General features: G+C 36.8%; 1 pseudogene; it reads left to right on the forward strand.

The window, feature by feature from the left end:
- Positions 1–1,476: 1,476 nt before the first annotated feature.
- Positions 1,477–5,993, forward strand: LOC124108050 (large ribosomal subunit protein eL8-like; annotated as a pseudogene).
- Positions 5,994–22,085: the final 16,092 nt, after the last annotated feature.

The following is a 22,085-nucleotide window of genomic DNA, read 5'->3' on the forward strand; positions in this document are numbered from 1 at the left end:
GGGATGTCTGTAGAGAAAAACTGCAAGAATCCAGCAGAGACAAGCCAAAAGAGAAGGCATATGACCTACAACCAGCAAAGCATATGGGAAGAGCTACAAAAACCCTTTGGAGATAAAATGACAATTCCACTTGCTCCATATGCCAGACTTGGAGCTATAGGGCTTATTTGCCCAGTTGGAGTTTGGTCTTGCTTTGGACCCAACCTTTTTTCTATGCCACTATTTCTCCCTTGTAGAATGGAAATGTTTACTCTGTGCCATTATGTAACTTACTTTGAATCTTCACAAGGCAAAATATCCATGAATTTGCCTTCAGTCTTAGATGAGATTTTGGACATGGACTTTGGGCAATGCTGGAACTGTTAAGACTATGGGGACTCTAGGAAATGTACTAAATGAACTAAATGTATTTTGCATCATGAGATGGCCATGAACTTTTGGGGGCTAAGAGTGTAATGTTATGCATTAGACATGAGATGTTCCCCAAAAGCTCATGTGTGAGAACAATGCAAGAAAAATTAGAGGTGAAATAGTTGGGTCATGTGCATTCACTTGAATAGATTAACTAGATATTAACTGAGAATATGTAGGGCATGTCTGAAGGAGGTAGGTCAGTGGGGACATGCCTCTGGGATATACATATTTTTTTTGTCCACAATGGGTGAAGCTCTCTCTCTGCTCCTTTGTGGCCATACCTTGAGCTGCTTTTCCTTGTCTCATCCTTCTGCCATGATATTCTACCTCACCTCAGGTCCAGAGCTATGGAGGTGACTGAATCACAGTTGGCATAGAGAAAAGCTATTGATTTATGAGTGTTCATCTTTTTGCTACTTCTTTTCATAAATTTTCATCTCTCGCCTGATTCCTCTGGCTATAGTATGGAGAACTGTATTGAATCAAAGTGGTGAAAATGGACATCTTTGTCTCATTCATGATTTTAGAGAAAATGCTTTACATTTTTCTCTATTCAGAATGATGTTGGCTTTAGGTTTGTCATAAATAGTCCTGTAATTTTTAGGTAAGTTCCTTTTATCCCTACTTTCCCACCCTTTTTAACATGAATGAGAGTTGAATTTTATCAATGATATTTTCCACATCTATTGAGATGATCATACAATTCCTCTTAATTCCATTTAAGTGGTAAATTGCATTTATTGGTTTGCATATGTTGAACCGACCTTGCATCCTGAGATGAAGCCCACCTGATCATGGTATATTATCTGTTTGATGTATTTCTAAATTTAGTTTGCTAATATTTTTAAGAAATTTTGAATTTATGTTTATTAGTGATATTTGTTTGCAGTTTTTTTTTTCCTTGATGTGTCTTTGCCTGGGTTTTAGTATCAGAGTTACACTGGCTTCATAGAATGTTTTTGGGAGTGTTGTCTCCCCTTCAAATTTATGGAATAATTTGAGAAAGACTTGTGTTAGTTCTTCTTTAAAGTTCTAGTAGGCTCTCTCCTCCTGTCCACCAAGATGCCGAAGGGAAAGAAAGCCAAGGGAAATAAGGTGGCCCCGGTCCCAGCTGAGGTCAAGAAGCAGGAGGCCAAGAAGGTGGTGAACCCGCTGTTCAAGAAGAGGCAGAAGAACTTCGTCATCAGACAGGACATCCAGCCCAAAAGGGACCTTACCCGCTTTGTAAAATGGCCCCCGCTACATCTGGCTGCAGCAGCAAAGGGCTATTCTCTATAAGCGGCTGAAAGTGCCTCCTGTGATTAACCAGTTCACCCAGGCCTTGGACCACCAAACAGCCACCCAGCTGCTTAAGCTTGCTCACAAGTACAGACCCAAGACCAAGCAGGAAGCAGAGGCTGTTGGCCCGGGCTGAGAAGAAGGCTGCTGGCAAAGGGGTTGTCCCCACAAAGAGACCACCTGTCCTTCGAGCAGGAGTCAATACTGTCATCACCTTGGTGGAGAACGAGAAGGCTCAGCTGGTGGAGATCGCACATGATGTGGATACCATGGAGCTGGTTGGTTGTCTTCCTGCCTGCCCTGTGTCGCAAGATGGGAGTCCCTTACTGCATCATCAAGGGGAAGGCGAGGCTGGGACATCTGGTTCACAGGAAGACGTGCACCACTGTTGCCTTCACACAGGTTAACTCGGAAGACAAAGGAGCCCTGGCTAAGTTGGTGGAAGCTATCAGAACCAACTACAATGACGGATATGAGAGATCCCTTGCCACTGGGGAGGCAACGTCCTGGGTCCAAAATCTGTGACTCGCATTGCCAAGCTGGAACTAAACTGGGATAAATGTACCTGTTGCATTTCTGTACATAAAAATAATAAATTGCCCTTCATCCAGCGGGAAAAAAATAATAATAAAGTTCTGGTAGAACTAAACGGAGAATCCATCTGGTCCTGGGCTTTTCTTTGATGTCAGAATTTTAATTGCTGTTTCAATTTCTTTACTTGACATTGGTTTGTGTAGGTTTCTGTATCTTCCTGTTTGGGGCAGGTCATAGAAATTTCTCAATCTTTTCTAGATTTTCCAGTTTATTGAAGTATAAATTTTCAAAGTAGCTTCTGATGATTGTGTGGATTTCAGAAGTGTCTGTGGTCTTTTTCATCTCTAATTTTGTTAATTTGAGTCTTCTTTCTCTTTATTTTGGTTAATATGGCTAATGGTTTATCTGTTTAAGGAACTAACTCTTTGTTGCATTGATCCCATGTATTGTTTTTCTATCCCCATTTCATTAATTTCAGCTCTTAATTATTTCCTGTCTTCTATGAGTTTTGAATCAGTTTATTCTTCATTTTATAAGGACTTGAGTTGGAACATAGGCTTATTTATTTAGGATACCCAGTGCATAAATTTTCCTGTTAGAACTGCTCTTATGCTGCTTCAAAGATTCTGATGTTGTACCTCTGTTCTTATTTGTTTCTAAGAATTTATTGGTTCCTTCTCTCACTTCTTTTATGATCCATTCTTCATTTAAAAGAGTTTTGTCAAATCTCTGTGTATTTATGTGATTTATATTATTTTTTCTTGCTATTTATTTCTAATTTCATTTCATTATGATCTAATAGGGTACATTAGATTATACCAATTTTTTGTTTTTGTTAGATTTACATTGTAATCTAGAATATGGTCTGTTTTGGAAAGGTTTCTATGAGCTGCTGGTAAAAAGGTGAATTTAGCTGTTTGGGGGTGAAATATTCTTTTGTGTCTATTAGGTCCATTTCATTTGCAATATTATTAAGGTTAGAAATATATTTATTGATTTTATGTTTAGATGACCTGACTATTGATTATAAAGGTGTGTTAAAATTATCCAGTATTAAAGTGTTGAGGTCTATCTGGGATTTAATGTCAAGAGGTATTTTTGATGTAATTAAGTGCACTGACATTTGGAGAATATGTGTTCGTATCATTATATCTTTTTGTTGTATTGTTTACGAGGATATAGTATCCTTCTTTGTCTCTTTCAATTAATTTTTGCTTGAAATCTGCTTTGTCAGATATGAGAAGAGCTACTCCTGCTTGTTTTCAGGCTTCACTTGCATGGAATATTTTTTCCCATCTTTTACCTTCAGTCTGTGAGTGTCTGTCTATGAGATGAGTCTCTTTAAAACAGCATAAAGGTGGATCTTGTTTTTTGATCCATTCTACTAATCTATATCTTTTAATTGGGAAGTTGAGACCATTTACATTTCATATTATTATGGATGTTTATAGTTTCTTGCCATTTTTGTTTGTTTGCTATATTTCATTCTGTCTTAATTATCATTTATTTATATGTTCTTCTAGTGATATTCCTCTATTTGGGAGCTTTGGGGTTTGTGCACAGTTTATATTTGAACATTCTTTGTAGTTCTGGATTAATGGTCATTAATTCTTTGAGTTTATCCTTGTCATGGAAAGTTTTTAGTTCCTTATTTATTGAAAGAGAGCTTTTCTAGATATAGCAATCTTGTCTGGAAATTGTTTTCTTTTATAGCTTGTGATATTGCATTGTATGTGCATGCACTCCTTGATTTTAGTGTCTGAGAAGTCCGAAGTGAAACTTAACTGGCTTTCCTCTAAATGTGACCTAAAATTTTTCTCTTATAGCATTCAATAAAGGGAAAAAGTAAAATACCATCATCAGAATATATTTTTTTATTTTCTATATTAAGCATTTCGATTATGATATGTCTTGGATAGGTTTTGTTCTGATCTTATTTATTAGGGGTCCTATGTGCTTTCTGTATGTGGATATCTCTCTCATTTCTGATATGGGGAAAGATGTCTGTTACTATTTCTTTGAAAATATTTTCAATACTTGTGCCTCCATCTTCTTTTCTACCCCAATAACTTTTATATTTGTTCTGTTGATGATGTTCCAAAAAAATTTTTTTTATATTCTGATGGTGGTATTTTACTTTTTCCCTTTATTGCATACTGAGTATTCAAATTCATATAACCTATCTTCAAAGCCTAAAGTTCTATCTTCAAAGTCTGAAGTTTTATTTTCTATGCAATCTAATCTGTTCCTGATACTCTCAAGTGATTTTTTTTTTGGAGGGGGATACTGGAAATTGAACACAGCAGCACTTAACCACTGAGCTTGATCTCCAAACCTTTTTATGTTTTATTTTGAGACAGGGTCTCACTAAGTTGCTTAGGGCCTCACTACATTGCTGAGGCTGACTTTGAACTTACTATCCTCCTACTTCAGACTCCCAACTCGCTGTCAACTCAACCAGGCATTAAACAACAGTTGTGTACTTACATCATCCACTGTAATAATAACTAAAACAATATGAATGAGCTAAGAAATACATAAACTATATAATTCTATTAGATAGTTGGGTTACAATTTCTTAAGTGAAGATACAATAGTATAGGGAGGCCAGAAAAAGTATGAAACTTTAAAAATTGAACAGAGGAGAAGCAGGAGGTAGGTAGCAGATGTCAGTTGCTAGGGAGGAGGAATAAAAATTTAACTAAAAATAATTCTTAAATGAAAGAGAAGAAAAGGACGCTATGGGTGGGGGAAGAGAGTGAAGAAGGATAAATTAGAGGGACAAAAACCAACATACAGATAAATGTAAGATCAAACAACTCAAACCCACATGTAATTTTACCTCACCTAAGTCAAACCAAGGATAAATAATACACAGATATATACAAAATCAATTAATGTGAAAGTAAAATTATATGATTTATATATTTTTAACCATTCTGTGCTGTGAGAACACACCCATACACATAACATGCACACATGCCACATCTTGCAGAATAAAAAAGAAATTTTAAAAAGAAATAATATTTGAAAAAAGTTGAAATTTTTAAAAAGAGTAAAAAAACAGGGAGAGAATATGGAGAAAAAAGAAAAATAAATGAGGAAAAAAGAATAAAAACACAGAACAAATCTTAATGAGAAATAAAGTCTTATTTCAGCTGAGGTGGTTAAAACTGTTGGCAGCAATGGATTTTAATGCTTGATATTTATTTTTGGCTCTATAAGCCTTGGTTCAAGGGATGGGGGTTGCTGAGTCCAATGTCTTTTTTTTTCTCACCTAGCTGCCAGCCATTGTGACTAGGAGTAGTTTTCAACTTCCAGTTTCTCAGGATAGGGTGGGATAGACTGGGGCATGTTGATGGGTATTCTGTGTATTTCTGTAGTGGGGATGGGTGAGAGTTTTAAATTTGAAGTTCCAGTTCCAGGATGAACTTTGGAAACTCTGTGGTGGGTATTTGAGATTTGATCCATGACTGCTATTGCTGGTCTCTGCAGGATGTCTGGCTCTCTAAGATCTCCAGTAGAATCCACTTTTGGAGTGTGTGAACTAAACCTCCACATTCACATGCACCACTATTAATATGAATTACCAGGTATTTTCCCTAAAGTACAGAAGTTCCTGTGTAGTCATTATTGACATCATCCCAGTAGCTCTTACAGGGCACCAGGAACAAAGGGAGCTGTCTTTTTGATATCAGGAGGCTATATGTTTCAAGTATAATTTTCTTTGTGTCTCTTCTTCAGGCACGCTCTGGGAGTCATATTAGGCAACAGTTAACAACTTCCTTTGTGAGTTCCCAATCTTCTGTCTCTGATGCTCACTGTCACACTGATTATAGATGATTTCTGCACTGATGACTGGCTTGCATGTCAGTGATCCCTGATTTCCACTGAACTATCTACCCATGGTTTGAACAATTTTTGGTTAGATTTCACTGAACCACTTCTCCCCTACCCCATGCCACTGACTCTAAGTTCGTTAAGATCAGACTTTTTCTCGATTAGAAGGTTTTTCCACACTAATTTTAAAATATTTTTTTTATCTGCATGCTGTCCTGTCCCTTTGCCTGTATTCACCCTTCCCCTCACTACTACTGCTGCCACAGTTGACCCCAGTGAAGCAGGCACATCTCTAACATACTATTTCTTATATTGTGTTCAAAGTTTCTGTGTCTCTAGGGTTTCTTTTAAAGTCCAGTATTAAGTTTCAGTGAGTTCTCTCCATTACCCATATCACTGAGAAGCAGTCTTCTGCCTTGTAAATCGGGTGCTAAGGAACTGTTGGGAAGAGCATCTTCCCTCTAATCCATCATCTTCCAGTTTTACTTTGTTTCTTTTGGGTAAATACCCAATTTAATTATATATGTTATATATAATCCAAACACAGATCCAAACACAGAAATAATTTGAAAATGAAAGAATGAGAAAACTTACATCTTACATATATAATCAAAACAGAACCAAGATGGCAACACTAATATTGGGGGGGAAAAAAGACTTTAGTGGAAAATATTACAAGACAAAAAGGACATTACATACTGCTATAAGTGGTAATCCATCATAAAGATATAACAATTATAAATATGCACCAAACAAAGCTCCCCAAGATATAAAGCAAACTTTAACAGTACTGAAGGGAGAAAGAAGTTCTTATTGTTATCCTAATACCCCACTTTCAATAATAGACAGAACATCTAGACAGAGGATAAATAAGAAAGAGAGGATTTGATAAACAATCAAACTATAGCTAATAAATACATCCAAAGCACTCTACTTACCAACAGCAGAACACACATTCTTCTCATGTGCATATTAACATTAAATCACATATTAGTCCATCAATATGTTTTGAAAGATTTAAGTAATACATTTTGAAAGATTTATGTTTCTGAAAACCTAAAAATGAATCATTAAAAACTGCAAATTTTTAAATATATAGAAATTAAACAACATGCTTATGAAGAACAAATGGCTGAAGAAAGATACCACAAGGGAAATTAGAAAATAACTTGAAACAAATGAAGATAAAAACAAAGAATACCAAACTAGGACAATAGGGAAAAACATGCTCAGAGGGAAATTAATAGTTATAAAAGTCTACAATTAAAAAAAGGAAAAGATGTCAAAAAATAACAAATTTTTATATGTAAAAACTTTAAATAACTGGACAACTAGAAAGAGTGAAACAAGCCAAGGGTTTAGTTTGGTGGTAGAGTTCTTGCTTACCATGCATGAAGCTCTGAATTCAATCCCAAGCACAAAAAGGAAGAAACAAAAAAAATTAAGCAAAATAAAAATTGGTTCTTCAAAAGATTAACTAAAATGAGCAAAATTTTAGCTAGGTTAATGAACCAAAAAAGAGAAAGAATATACAAACAACTAAAATCAAAAATGAAAATAAGGACATCACTGACTTTGCAGAGATAAAATGGTCAATAAAATAATGCCATGAGACTAAACACAACAAAGAGAGGACAACTTGCATGATTTTCTCAATTAATGCAGAAAAAACATGTGACAAAAATGTGATACCCTTTGATGATGAAAAAAGAGAAACACTCTGTGAACTACAAATAGAAAGAAACTTCCTCAGCCTAATGGAGTCCTAGCTAGAGTAATTAAGCAAAAGTAGTAAATAAATAAATAAATGGTATTCAAATAGGAAAGAATAAAGCAAGATACATACATAGATATCATGATCCCCATATACAGAAAATTACAGATAATCCACACACAAAAAAAAAAAATACCAGAACAGTTTTAGACCATTTATATTGCTACAAGAAAATGGCTCAATATGAAGAATGTGAAATTGTAAATGTGTGGTCAAAATGAGCACTAGCACCAATGAGCCAAAATGAAATGCTGAACATTTACCAATCCCTTTCTGTGGATGAAGTGAGTACCAGCATCTGGAACTATCCTGCCACTAGCAATTCACTGCTGCTCCTCTAAGACATTTTCAAAATGCTCATAATCAGCCATAATGAGCCCTGGCCTTAACGGGATGATAAAAGAATGTGAACCTGTTGCTGTCATGGTGGACAATTCCCAATGCCCTTTCTTTTTTTCTATAGTACTTTCTGTTATTTGTACTTTCAGTTATATATGACAATAGAATGTATTTTGATGTATCATTCATACATGGAATATAACTTCCCATTCGTCTGGTTGTATATGATTGGAGTTTCATTGGTCATGTATTCATATATGAACATGGGAAAGTTATGTTTGATTCATTCTACTTTCTTTTTCATTCCCATCCCTCCTCTCTTCTCTCCATTTCCCCGTCTAATTCAGTGAACCTCCACTCCTCCCTCCCTATACCCTGCCTATTGTGAGCCAACATCTGCATATCAGAGAGAACATTCAGCCTTTGTTGTTGTTTTTTTGTTTTTTTTTTTTTAGGATTGGCTTCTTTCACTTAGCATAATAGTCTCCAGTTTCACCCATTTATTGGCAAATGCTATAATTTCATTCTTCTTTATGGCTGAGTAATATTCCATTGTGTATATGTACCACATTTTCTTTATCCATTCATCAATTGAAGGGCATTTACATTGGTTCCATAGCTTATCTACCCAATTCCCTTTCTGTGCATTAAGTAAGAACCTGCCTCTAGAAAGGCCCTGCCACTTCCATTTAGTAGTAACTGCTCCTATAAGCCATTTTCAAATGACCTCTATTTGGCCGCATTAAGAAATGGTACTAACATAACAGTGTAAAACTGGTGTTGTACCATGGGACAATTGTTGTTGTTGTTGTTGTTGTTGTTCTTCATAGCATCTTTATTCAAATTGCCAAAACTTGGAAGTAATCAAGATGTCTCTCTGTAAGTGAATGAATACATTGATTATTATACATTTAGACAATGGGTTATTAGCACTAGGTAAAAGTGCCATAAGGCAAATCTTAATGCCATTTCTGTAAATTAAGTGAGAACTGCTGTCTGTAACCTCCCTGACAACTGCATTTCACTGCTACTCTACAAGCCAGTTTTCATATTGCACATATTCGGCCATAATAAGCACTGACACTAATGGACACATAGGAAGAATGTGAACCTGGTGCTACAATGGAACACAATTGAATAAGGCCCCATTGTGAACTGTGTTTGAAACGTCCTCTGGAACCTCCTTACAACAACCCTTTCACTTCTTTGCTGCTACAAGCTATTTATAAATTGCAAATGTGTGGTCAAAATGAGCACTAGCACCAATGAGCCGAAATGAAAAATGTAAAGCTGGTACTGCAACAAATGACAATTTCCAACGATTTCTTTGAGAGTCAGATTTATTCCTTCCTCTGTAACCTTTCTGTCACTTGCATTTTGCTGTTGCTTCTATAGGCCATTTTCAAATTGCACACACTTGGCAAAAATGAGCATTTTACTTCTTGTGCTTTAGGAGTTTTGTTAACAAAGTCAGTGCCTATGCACTATGTTGGAGTATAGCATTTGCAGATTTTCTGACCTGATTTCTATGTCCTTGATTCACTTCATAGTGACTAATGTACAGGGTAAGTATATTAATCAACAATATAACTGCTGTGATCAAAAGACATGACAGAACAATTGGAGGAGGAAACACTTATTCTGGGGGCTCACAGTTTCCAAGGTCTCAGTCCATAGATGGCCAACTCCATTGCTCTGGGCCAGAGGGCACAAGATCATGGCAGAAGGATGTGGCAGAGGAAAGAAGCTCGGGATGTAGCACTGGGAAACAGAGAGAAAGCATTCCTCAACAGGAACAAAATATGTATCCCAAAGACACACCCCCAATGACCAACCTTCTTCAGTCACACTATCAGGCTACAGATACCACCCAGTTAATCCCTGTCAGTGAATTAACATGCTGATTAGGTTAAGGCTCTTATAACCCACTAATTACACCTCTGAATGTTGTAGTATTGTCTCACACATGAGCTTTTGAGGGACACCTTGTATATAAACCATAATGGTGAGACATAGGGATTGAGTCTTATTTTCTACATCTGAATATTATTTGTTTAAAAGGCTATCTTTTCTACAATGTATATTTTGGCACCTTTGTCAAGTATCAAATGTCTGTCTTTATGTGGACTTGCCTCTGTGCCTTATATTCAATTCTGTTGGTTTTCATGTCTGATTAGGTGCCAATACTATGCTGCTTTTATTACCTCAGCTGTGTAGTATAATTTGAGATCTAGTTTTGTGATGCCTCCAGCATCATTCTTCTTGCTTAGGATTGCTTTGATTATTCTAGGTCTTATTCTTCCAAGTGTGCCGCAGTCTGGCTGGGCAGAAATCATGAGCCACTGAAGCAGGAACAAACTTTATTTCTGAACTCCACCAGCACACTCAACACACGCTCCCAGGAACTCCTCCCGAACGCCACGTGGCTCCTCCAGGAACCAGCAGCCGGAAATATCCTCCGGAAATCCCTCCTCCTGCACTTCCCCAACCAATGGGAACTCTCCGGGAATCCCCGGGAATCCCCATGAGAACTCCAAGTAGCGAGAGAACTGCAAAGTAGCAGCCAAGGAGGATAGTAATGCCTCGCCTGTCAATCAATACTATTGGCAAAATGCCAGGGGCCATTCCAACTCAGCTGTGGCTCTCAGCACAAGTGAATTTTAGGACTGTTTTATCTAGTTCTGTTGAAGAACGTCATTAGAATTTTGATGGGAACTGCAGTGAATCTATATATTGCTTTTTGTAGTATGGCCATTTTGATAATATTAATTATGTGTATCCAAGAACATGGGAATGCTTTCCATTTTCTAAGAACTTCTTCAATTTCTTTCTTCAGTGTTGTATAGTTTTCTTTGTACAGGTCTTTGATCTCTCCTTCATTAGATTAATTCCCAAGTTCTTTTAGGTTATTGTAAATGGGATAGTTTTCCTAATTTTTTAATCTGATTTATTATCGGAATGTATCAAGTGATTTATTTATGCATGTTGATCTTGTATCCTTTTACTTTACTAAATTCATTTATCAGCTCTAGAAGTCTTCTGGTGGAGTCTTTGGATCTTCTAGATATAGGATCATGTCATCAGCAAACAGAAATAATTTGGCTTTTTCTTTCCCTATTTGTATTCCTTTAATTTCCTTCTATTGCCTGATTGCTCTGGCTAGAATTTCAAGAACTATGTTTAATAGGAGTGGTGAGAGTCAACACCCTTATCTTATTCCTGATTTCTGAAAAAATGCTTTCAGTTTATCTCCATTCAGTATGCTGTTGCCCTTTACAATGTTGGAGTTAGATCCTTCTATCTAACTAGTTTCTCTAGTCTTTTTTTTTTAACCTTAATTGGTGCTGGATTTTGTCAAATGTTTTTCTGCGTCTGTTGAGATGATTATGTGACTCTTGTCCCTAACTCTACTTGTGTGGTAAGTTACATTTATTCATTTGCTTCTATTGAACCAACCTTGCATCCCTGGAATAAAACCCAGTTGATGATAGTGCACTATCTTCTTAATGTGTTTCTGATTGTGATTTCTCAATATTTATTAGGGATTTTTTATCATATATATTCATCTGAAATTTTCTTTTCTTGATGTGTTTTTATCTGGTTTTGTTAACAGGGTAATACTGGTTTCCTGGAAGGAATTTGGCAGAGTTCCTTCCTTTTCTAATTCTTCCAATAATTTGAGGAGAATTGGAATTAGTTTTTTAAAAGTTCTAACAGAACTTAGCTGAGAATCCATGTGGTCTTGGGCTTTTCTTTGTTGAAAGACTTTTAGCTGCTTCAGTTTCATTGCTTGATATTGGTATGTTTAGGTTTCTATATCTTCCTGGTTCGATTTGGGCAGGTCATAGGTCTCTGGGAATTTGTCAATTTTTCAAAATTTTCTAGAATACTTTCTACTCATACTCTGTACTTCAGAAGTGTCTATGGTGATGTTTTTAATCCCTAGTTTTGTTTATTTGGATCTTCTCTCTTTTGGTTAGTTTGGTTAAGAGTTTATCAATCTTGTTTATCTTTACAAGCACCAATTCTTTGTTGCACTGATCCTATGCATTTTTTTACTTTCAATTTCATTGATTTTGAAATTGACCTTAATTATTTTCTGTTTCCTACTGATTTTGGTAATAGGTTATTCTAGAGCCTTAAGGTGTAATGATAGATTATTTATTTGGAACCTATTTTTTTTTGATAGGAGCTTCGTGCTATAAACTTTCCTTTTAGAATTGCCTTCAAATTGTCCCAGTGATTTTGAAATGTTGTATCTTAATTTTAATTTTTCCTAATAGTTTTTTATTTCTCCTTGATTTATGTTTTACAACCTAAAATATGATATATTTTAAAGAAATTCCTTGTGCTGTTGTGAAGAAAGTGAATTTTGTTGTCAATGGATGAAATATTCTGTAGATGTCTGTTAGGTTCATTTAATTAATAGCATTTTTTAGGCTTAGTGGCTATGAATTCTTTTCGTTCCTGTTTATCAGGAAAGTTTTTATTTCATTTTCAATTCTGAAAGATAGTTTTTCTGGATATAGTAATCTTGGTTGGGCACTCATTTTTTTCAGGGCTTGGTATATAGCATTTCATATTCTCCTGGTGTTTAAGTTCTGACTAATAAATCAGTTGAAATCTGAATTTGGCCTACTCGGTACAGTGACTGTGGGAGGGCTGGGTGCACACTGGCTGATCTGCAGACCTCAAGGGATATGGATGGCTGGCCTTGAGGGGACCCAGGGTGAGGGCCCTGGCTTCTCTCCTGAGACACCTATTTTTTAAAGACTATGGAATGTTTGTCTTTCCCGTTTTTTAAATGATCATAAAACCAAAAAGACTGATCTTCCAGGCCCAGCTGGCCCCTCCTGGAACCCTGTCCAAGGAGGGCCAAGGGATGAAGGGCCCAGTCCTGGGCCTGCCTTGTCCCTCAGCGTCTCAAGCATGAACTTGCGGGAGGGTGGGGTTGGCCTCCCGGTGATGTGGGTGAAGGCCTGGCCTCTGGCCTGGAGAGGCAGCTCCTCCGGACATGGGGTCCACGTTGGACACTAGGTGACACACATGAGGCTGCCGCAGTCCGGCTGCAGCAGAATAACCGGGGGGGTGACGAATAACTTGTAAACGTTGATACAGCAGGAGTGGAAGCCGTTTATTGCAGGACAGGAGCAGTATTTATACATTCCACACAGCTTATCTAATTAACATAAACTAGATACATCAGTCAACCAATCAGGAATCTCCACACTTAATGGCTCGCTTTTGTTACTTCTCAAACCACTCCCTCTGGCATTTTGCCAGGCACCATCCAGACTTGTTTACGAACTCTAACATTCCCCTGGCAAAATGCCAGGTGTTATTTTGACTTGTTTACAGATTCCAACATGAGGCCAATAATAAAGCCATTTCCTACCTGAAAAAAAAAAAGGAAGAAATCTGAATTTGGTTTACTTCTAAATATGACCTGCAATTTTCCTATTGTGGCTTTCAAAATTTTATTCTTATTCTGAATACTAGGCATTTTCATTATAATGTGTCTTGGAGATGATCTGTTTTTATCTTCTCATATTTGGGGTTCTACGTGTATTTTCATCTTATTTGTAAGATTTGGAAATTTTTATTATTATTTCATTGAAAATATTGTGCATTACTTTAGTTTGTATTTCAGAACCTTATTCTGCCCCAGTTATTCTTAAATTTGTCCTCTAAATGTTATTCCAGACTTCTTGAATATTATGGTGATAGTCTATTAGCATCTTCTCTTTATTATTTACTTTATTTTCAAGATTATTTATCTTTAAGGCCAAGAATCTATAGTCAAGTGGTCTAATCTACTGGGATACTTTCTATTAAAGTTTTAATTTGATTTGAGTCTTTCACTGCCAGGATTTCCACATGGTTCTTCTTCAGAATCTCTATTAAAATCATCTTTCATTCCCTGTATTTTCTAAGTTCATTCCTTACACCTTCTTTTAGCTCACTGCACATTTTAACTATCATCTTTCTAAGTTCTTTCTCTGACGTTTTCTCCACTTTGGAGTCAATGATATCAATTGTTTAAGTGTTGTGGGCAATTTGGGGTGGTTTGTTCTCTTACTTTTTCATGCTTCTTGTATGAATACCCTCATGTTTGGATCATTTCTACTTTTATTTAGTGAGCTTCTTTTCCTTAAGAACCCCAGGCTAGGCAAATATCCAGGTGTTGATATTTTCATTCAGTGTGTGTGCTCTGCTGTTGCAGTAATTCACTCGAAGTTCAGCATGAGAAAGAAAGAAGCAGCAGAGCAAGCAAAGCAGCAGAAGAAAAAAAGTCCTTTATTGTATATAGCAATCTTTTTATAGTATTGTGAACAAAGAAGGCAGCCTTCCAACAGCAATAAATCAGATCTTTCAGCTAATTAAACATAGCATACAGAAGTTTTACTTTTTAATCAGAAGTGACCCGCTTCTCATGGCTAATTTACTCTCAGCCTGGAGCATGTTAAGTTCTGCTCTTTGTTAAGAACAGATAAAAAAAAAATTTCTTAGGGCCCTCTTAGCCCAATTGGCAGAACATCCCGTTTGCAGGCAAGTCCTCCCAAGGACAGTAGACACCTCGTTTTCAAGCATGTCCACTGTTACCTTATCTAACTTTTGAAGGAACCCCTCGTTTGCAAGTAAGCCCCAACAAAGACAACAAAACATCTTGTATGCAAGCATGGTTTGCTGTCACCTTATTTAGACCTTGACAGAATATCCCATATGCAGACAGACTCCATCAAGGGCAATAATAATTACGTTTTCAAGCTCACAGTCACATCTGATTCTCTATACTCTGCTATTCCCACCACTTGAAAGAAGAGATTAAACCCTATTTATAAAAATCATTTTAGAACAAAGATATGTACTAATGAATGTTAGAAAATGCAAAAACTTGTTGATAGCATTCTCCAAAGTTCCTCTAATTCAGATATAAACTTACAGTAATGTTTGGAATAGGTTGAAAAATAGTTAATAAAGAAAGTAAAATTGCTATTACTTTGTATAGGGACTGAAAATAGAAAGAGGAAAAAATGGAAAAAGAAAATAGAAAAAAAATAACCAAATAAAATAAAATAAAGAATAATACAAACCAAGGCAAGAAAGAAAGAAAGAAAAGAAAAGATGGATGAGAAAGGGATTTGAGGCAGTAGCAGGTAATGTAAGAGGGGAAAGAGTAGGTAAGAGGAGCAATGTAAACCTGAGCTAGGAAAACAAAGAGCTAATGATTCAAATTAATGCTTTAAAACATTAGAAGAAATAAAATCAATGGCACAATACCAAACACTGTAGCAACAGCTATCAAATCAAAATAGTATAATATATATGTATGTATCAAATCAAAATAGTAATATATATATATATATATATATATATATATATATATATATAAAAGTTGACGTTAGAGCTATTTATAGTAAACCATACCATGATGTAGAAAATTCTTTTTGAGTCTTCCTAGGTTGGATTTCATCAGAATTTGGGACTTTTATAAGTTGTTCATCACTCTTCAGCTTTGGATCCCCCCAGAGGTGCCAGGACACAGAAACATTCCCCTGGTTGCTGTGGACTTCCAACCAGCCAGCTCTCATTTGTCAGCCCAGGCACCTGAGACTGGGTGTTTGAAGGGTGCTGTGCTGCATCTGCTGGCTGTTTCTATTATATGAGAAGCAGAAGATACAGGGCTCAGGGCTGTTGCTCTAATTGCAGTGGGATTTGAGGCAGTAGCAGATAATGTAAGAGGGGAAAGAGTGGGTAATGTAAGAGGGGAAAGAGCTATTGCACACTAGCTCTTCTCCATGGGGCCTCCTTCTAAGTGGCATAGAGCCTCATGGCTATCTGCAAGTATGAGATATGGCTGTGGGCTCTCCATGGGTGGTATGCAATGCAGAGCCATCATCCTTACTAATGCAGATTACCAAGGCACAATCTATTTGATAGGGAAAGACACTCCAACAGTCCGCCTGCACCCAAGCCCCCATTGCCTGCAGATGTGAACTGCCAGCACCACTCCCTTCTGGGACCAAGACAGATGTGTGTGTATGTGTGTGTGTGTGTGTGTGTGTGTATCTTACAGGGGTAAAGTGAAATTGGTCTTATACATATAAATGTAATTGCTCCCATATTCTTTGCTTCTGGGGATTATTCTACCTTTAGTTAGAGTCTGAATTTCTCTTCAAGGTATTTTCTGTGAAGAAATGAGAGTGAGGGCTTCCCACTATGCTGTATTGTGGATATCATTCCTTGATAATTGTTGACACAGTTTTATGATCAAGTACACACTCAGTATTCATAAATGTAGATGACAATGTGTATTCTGTGATTGTTAAATGTGTTGTAGTACATGTATATTAATTAGTTCAAGTATACCAGTCAGTTATTCCAGTCTTCTGTAAACTTACTTACTTTGTTCTTCTTATTCAATCAGTTACTGAGAGATTAAAATATTCTGTTATACTAAAGATTTTTCTATTTCTCTGTTTCTGTCAACTTTTTATTTTGTATTTTAAGGTGATTATATTAATACAAATTTAATGTGTTATATTTTCCTGGTGAATTAGTCTTTAACTATTTCAAAATATCCCTACTTACCTTTAGTAATGTTTCTTATCTTAAAATCTCTTTTGCCTAGTATTAGAAAAACTGCTCAAAACTTCTTTTGGTTAGTGTTTGTATGGCATATCAGTATATAAAACTACATGCTGTAATGTATATACAAGCTTCCTGTATCCTTATTTATTATTTATTTATTATTTTCAATATGTTCTTGGTTTGTTATTATTTTTAAAACCCTGCTCAATAATCTCTGATTCTAATTGGTATATATGTTTTAATTTCCAGTTAACATGATGTCTGAAATATTTGTGTTCAGGTTTATCATCTTGATATTTACTATTTGTCCCAATTTTTTTAAATATATTTTTAGTTGTCAATGAAACTTTATTTTATTTATTTATATGTGGTGCTAAGGATCAAACCCAGGGCCTCACACATTCTAGGCAAGAGCTCTACCACTGAGCCACAACCCCAACCCCTGTCCCACATTTTTAGTGCTCCTGTTTTTTATTTTTCTGTACTTCTTTTGGATTAAGTATTTTATTTTTCCATTTTCTTTTGAGAAATTTATTAGTTACACATATTGTAACTCTTCTATTGATTTCATAAGAAATTACAATATGCATACTAGATTCTAATGTAAATAAGTACTTTTGATACTTCCAGGAAACCCTATTTATCTGATCCCCCTTGGGAGATATTATTTTTGTGCATAAATTATACATATTTTAAAACCCACATTACACAATTACTATTGTTTTGTACAATCTTCATCATTTATATTTATTTGTACATTTATTCTTTCTGTTGTCCTTCATTTTTTCTGAAATTTCTTGCTTCCCTGTGGTATTATTTTTTTTCATGTGAACAGCTTTCTTTGGTATTTCTTTAGTGAAGAAGTGCTGGTCAAAAATTATCTTCTTTTTTTCTTAGAAATATCTTTATTTTGCCTTTTAGGGGAAGATATTTTCTGGATATCAATTTTAAGTTGGAATTGTTTTCTTTCAGTAATTTAAATATGTTATTTAATCATCTTCTCTTTTCCAGCATATATAAAAGAAGTAAGCCATCAGTCCGAAGACCTATGAGTATTTTCTAATGATAACTATCCTGTCTTCAACTATGTCTAAACTATAAATAAATTCATTTATTTACCTACAGATTAGTTTTAGTTTATGTATTTTAGGTAAAAATTAGTCTATGTGTTTTTCAGTTCTAATATGTCCTCCAACTTTTTAAAAATAGATTCCAATTCTCTCATAGAAAAGTCAATCAACTCCCAAGACTTTTAGTCTTTGTTTTATATTCAGTTAATCACTTCATGAATCCCTTGCTAAGTTTTTTTGTGTTTTGATTTGTTTGTTTTGCTTTTCAGTGCTGAGCATCAGACCTCGGACCTCATACATTCTAGAAAAGTGCTCTACCACTGAGTTATACTCTAGCCCGTATGCTAGTCATTTATCAACAGATATATCAAAGGGAAATCAAAAATAAGGTTGATCTCACCTTAGTACACTTCTCTCAATAGTTCTGGCTCCTACCTCCTGCCTATCTTGATATCTTTCTGATGCTTTCAAATCAGCTTTTCTTGTAGTTCATTTTCAAACTAGAAAATTTCATAGATGCAAAAAAAATTTTGATTCAATTTCCCCTATTTATGTAAAACATTTATTTGATATCAAAGTCAAGAGTATCATTGATATATGTTATGGATAGAATGTTTATGTCTCTCCCAAATTCATGTTGAAGCTCTAACAACCAGCATGACTGTATTTGGGGTAAGATAGTAAATAAAGTTAAATGAGCTCACAAAGGTGGGGCCCTGACATACGACGATTAGTATCTTTTAGAAATAGAGACACAAGAGAGAGATTTGTATATCAGGTGAGATATTTTATACATGTCATAAAAATAAAATGAAAACCAGTCAAATAAAACTAAAATTCAAGTTAAGAGGAAAACATAAATTGTCAATTTAACCACTTTTTTTTTCTAATGAATTCATCATTATAAAGAGATTTGCTTCCATGGAACATAAAGCTAACACCAGGGTGACCATAAAGTTTATTGTCCAACCTAGGACACTAAGAGTAAAACGGGGTGCTATCCATCACTATCAGGTTGATAGGCATAACTGCAGCACACCAAGTTATGAAAGGTACTAACTGACCATACAGAAATATCTGAAACAGCTTGAGATGAAGGCAGTCCCCCTGGCACCATCTTGTGAATATGGGTGCTATTCTTTCTCTCCCACTAGGTTATAAACTCTTCAGAACTAGGATTGTACTCAGTGTCAGCATTTCACTCTAGCACACCACCTCACCCAGTTCTCTGAATATCACAGGCAATCAACAGATATAGGCTGAGTTCTAGAGGACAGGCAAAAGACAAATGTGAATTGTCATTTCAGGAAGGACCCAAGGGGGCAGCCATAAGTGAAGACCCTATGAGGGCCCTTGATGTTATAAGGAAAGTGCTGTAATGGGCACGACATATAGGGTATAGGGTACCAAGAAACTCCTTGCACATTCCTTTGCCCTGGTTGTCCCTTTGGCCCTTCCTGGTGGATTTCTTCACTTTGTCCCAGCTAGCCCTTCTCCTTATCTTATCTCTAAATTCCTTCTTTGGGTCTTTTTAATTCAAAGCTTGGGAGTTCCTCTTCCAGGGCTGCAGATTATAGGCTCCCCTGGGAATCATCAGCTTCAACTCCTCACTCAGTCTCTGCGTTAAGAACCTGTGTGGATGTAGGAGTTAGTTCGGCATCTCAGGTGAGAGGCTCCTGCATTGTGGAAGGCAGCCAGGCATCAATGAGTGCATGCAGATGCACAGATGGTGGCTCTGACTCCACCTTCCCACCACTATCTCCTTAACTAGGCCTTCTTTTCTCATTTTCCCCTTTTTTCTGAAAGCTGTTGTTTATCTGAATCCTGATGTCTGCACTAGAGAGTCCACAGATGATGTGCTTTGCCTGAGGAGGTAGGGTAGAACTGAGGAAGGGGGTCAGAGTTAGGGAGCAGCTGTTCTATGTCCCCTCTCAAGTAGTAAGTGCAAATGCAGAGGAAGGAGGATGGAGTTATTCTGATGCAAGAAACTATTTCACAGGGTATCACTCCTGAATTTCTTTTCCTGAAGGACACCTGCCCAAAGGTGCGTGAAGGTATTTCCCTGTCACCCTCCCACCCCACTTCTCTCCTCCTTGCTAGTTATAATGCTAGTTATTGGTTCATTTCTTCATTCTTGTCTATTTAGCAACCTTTTCCCTTCCTCCATCCTTTGCTTCTATCAGTATTTTTTTCCCTTCGGGGGTGTTTGCCTTCTTATAGTCCTCTTCCTTTGATCTATTTCTTTCTTTTCTATTTTTGTTTTTACATTTTGGTTCTAGGGATTGAACTCAGGGCCACTTTATCATTCTTTTTATTTTTTTATTTTGAGGCATAGTCTCATTAAGTTTCCAAGAGTCACTGGGATTACAGGCAGCACTACTGTGCCCAGCTACTTCTCTCTTTTTCTTTCCTTAATTTCTTATTAATTTTTTTCTCTCTTCTTTCCCTCTGTGTGGCTCAGCTAGGGGTTCCCAGATTGTAGAATGGCCTATAGCAGGAAGAGAAAAAACAACTGAGGAGAAGTGAAGATGAAGGGGCAAGTAGTAAAGACTGATCTGGGGCAAAAGCCTTTCCATTCTCTAAAGAATACTATACAATAAGGTGGTTTCTTTTGTGTTGTTATTTATAAAAGAAAAAAATGAAATTACTGAACACCTAGCAAAAAAAAAGTCTGAAATTAGGAATAAAAATAGCATGTGAGATGCTAGAAGAAATTTCTGAGTTCTTTGCACAATACCATTGTTACTTCAACAAATATTTACTGAGAATATAGTGTATTCAAGTCACTGTTGTAGGGGCTCAGGATCACACTATCCACAAAAGTGCCATCAAGGAGTATAGGTTCTAGTTGGAAAGACAGAAAACAAACAAATCCATACAAATAAAAGGCAGTATACCTTATGGCCTCACATGCTATGGGAAAATGAAGGCTGGAAAGTGATCAGGGATAGAAGAAGGTTTTCAGTTCTAAATAGGGCATTGAGGGATGGCTTTGCTGAGGAGATAAAAAGGAAATTAGTGAACCAGGCAAAGCATATCTAGAAAGAGCCTTCTGTGAGGAGCCAAGAGCAAGTGCCAAGGTGCCCAAGGCTGGTGTCTCCCTATAGTGTGGGAGCAAATTCAGGAAGAATGTTGAGACTGGAGCCAGAAATTCTGGGGAAAGCAGAAGGAAAAGAGGTCTGGGTGGTGTGAAAGGGCCCACTGATTAAAACCTTACATTTATTCAGGCATCATTTTGGCTTTTATTCTAATATAGACAGTTCACTCTAGTATTGTGAGTCAGCAGAGTGGGGTGGGGGTAAGTGAGGAACTGGGAGGCAAATCCAGTCATGGGACGTTTCTATTATCCAGGGAGCAATGATGATGGCATAGCTAAATAGGAGTAGGCAGGAGTGAGAAGTGTTCTGGGGTGGGTATATGTTGGAAGAAGAGCCAGCAGTGGTTTTTGATAGTTGAGATGTATGCTTGAGAAACAGAGGAGTCAAGGATGACTGACGTGATGTGGCTGGGGCACCTGGACAGACACACTATTAACTGAGCTGAGAAGGAGGTGAGGATAGGTATTTCTTCAGAGAAGAAAAAGAGCTCCACTTTTCCACTTTAGGGAGGGCAACCCCATTGGACACACAAGGAGAGGCGTTGAACACACAGTGAATATGACCATAGGAACTCAAGAGGGCCACCCAGGATGGAGCAAGAAATGTCCTTCATCAAATACATGGTATTCTCATATAAGACAGTGGGTGGGAAAGAGCAGTGGGAGAGCATGTCCTTGAAGGTGCACACAGCTGAGTGTCTCTGTGTCCTATTGGACACATCCTTAGACAGAGGGGTAACTTCTGCTGTGAGGGATAGGGAAAACCTGGGTTGTTCTGTTGGTTGATTGAGACTGAAGTCAGTATGACTAAGATGGTGCTTTAAGGCTATGGAAACAATGATTTGCTCCTTCCAATAGCATATCTGGGTGTTATTGTTTGGAAGGACACTTGGGCACATCCTTTTGAGCATAAATCAGTACATGCTCTGTTCTATAGGGAAACAGGCTCTATGGCTAATTCCCTGGTCATTGATCTAGCTTGTTCCATCCTCATTTAGGAAATTACTCTGGATCTTTGCACAGACAGCCTTGTGTCCTATGTAATTGCATCACTTCATCTTTGCAGTGAGGTAAGGTAGACATGAATAAACCAGCTTACAAATATGTCAGAGGTGTAATTTCATTCTTTGTGGAGAACCTTCTTATA

Source organism: Marmota monax, unplaced genomic scaffold (assembly GCF_021218885.2).
Source record: "Marmota monax isolate L192 unplaced genomic scaffold, Marmota_monax_Labrador192_F-V1.1 WCK01_AAM20220418_F8-fsc00331, whole genome shotgun sequence".
Classification (NCBI taxonomy): domain Eukaryota; kingdom Metazoa; phylum Chordata; class Mammalia; order Rodentia; family Sciuridae; genus Marmota; species Marmota monax.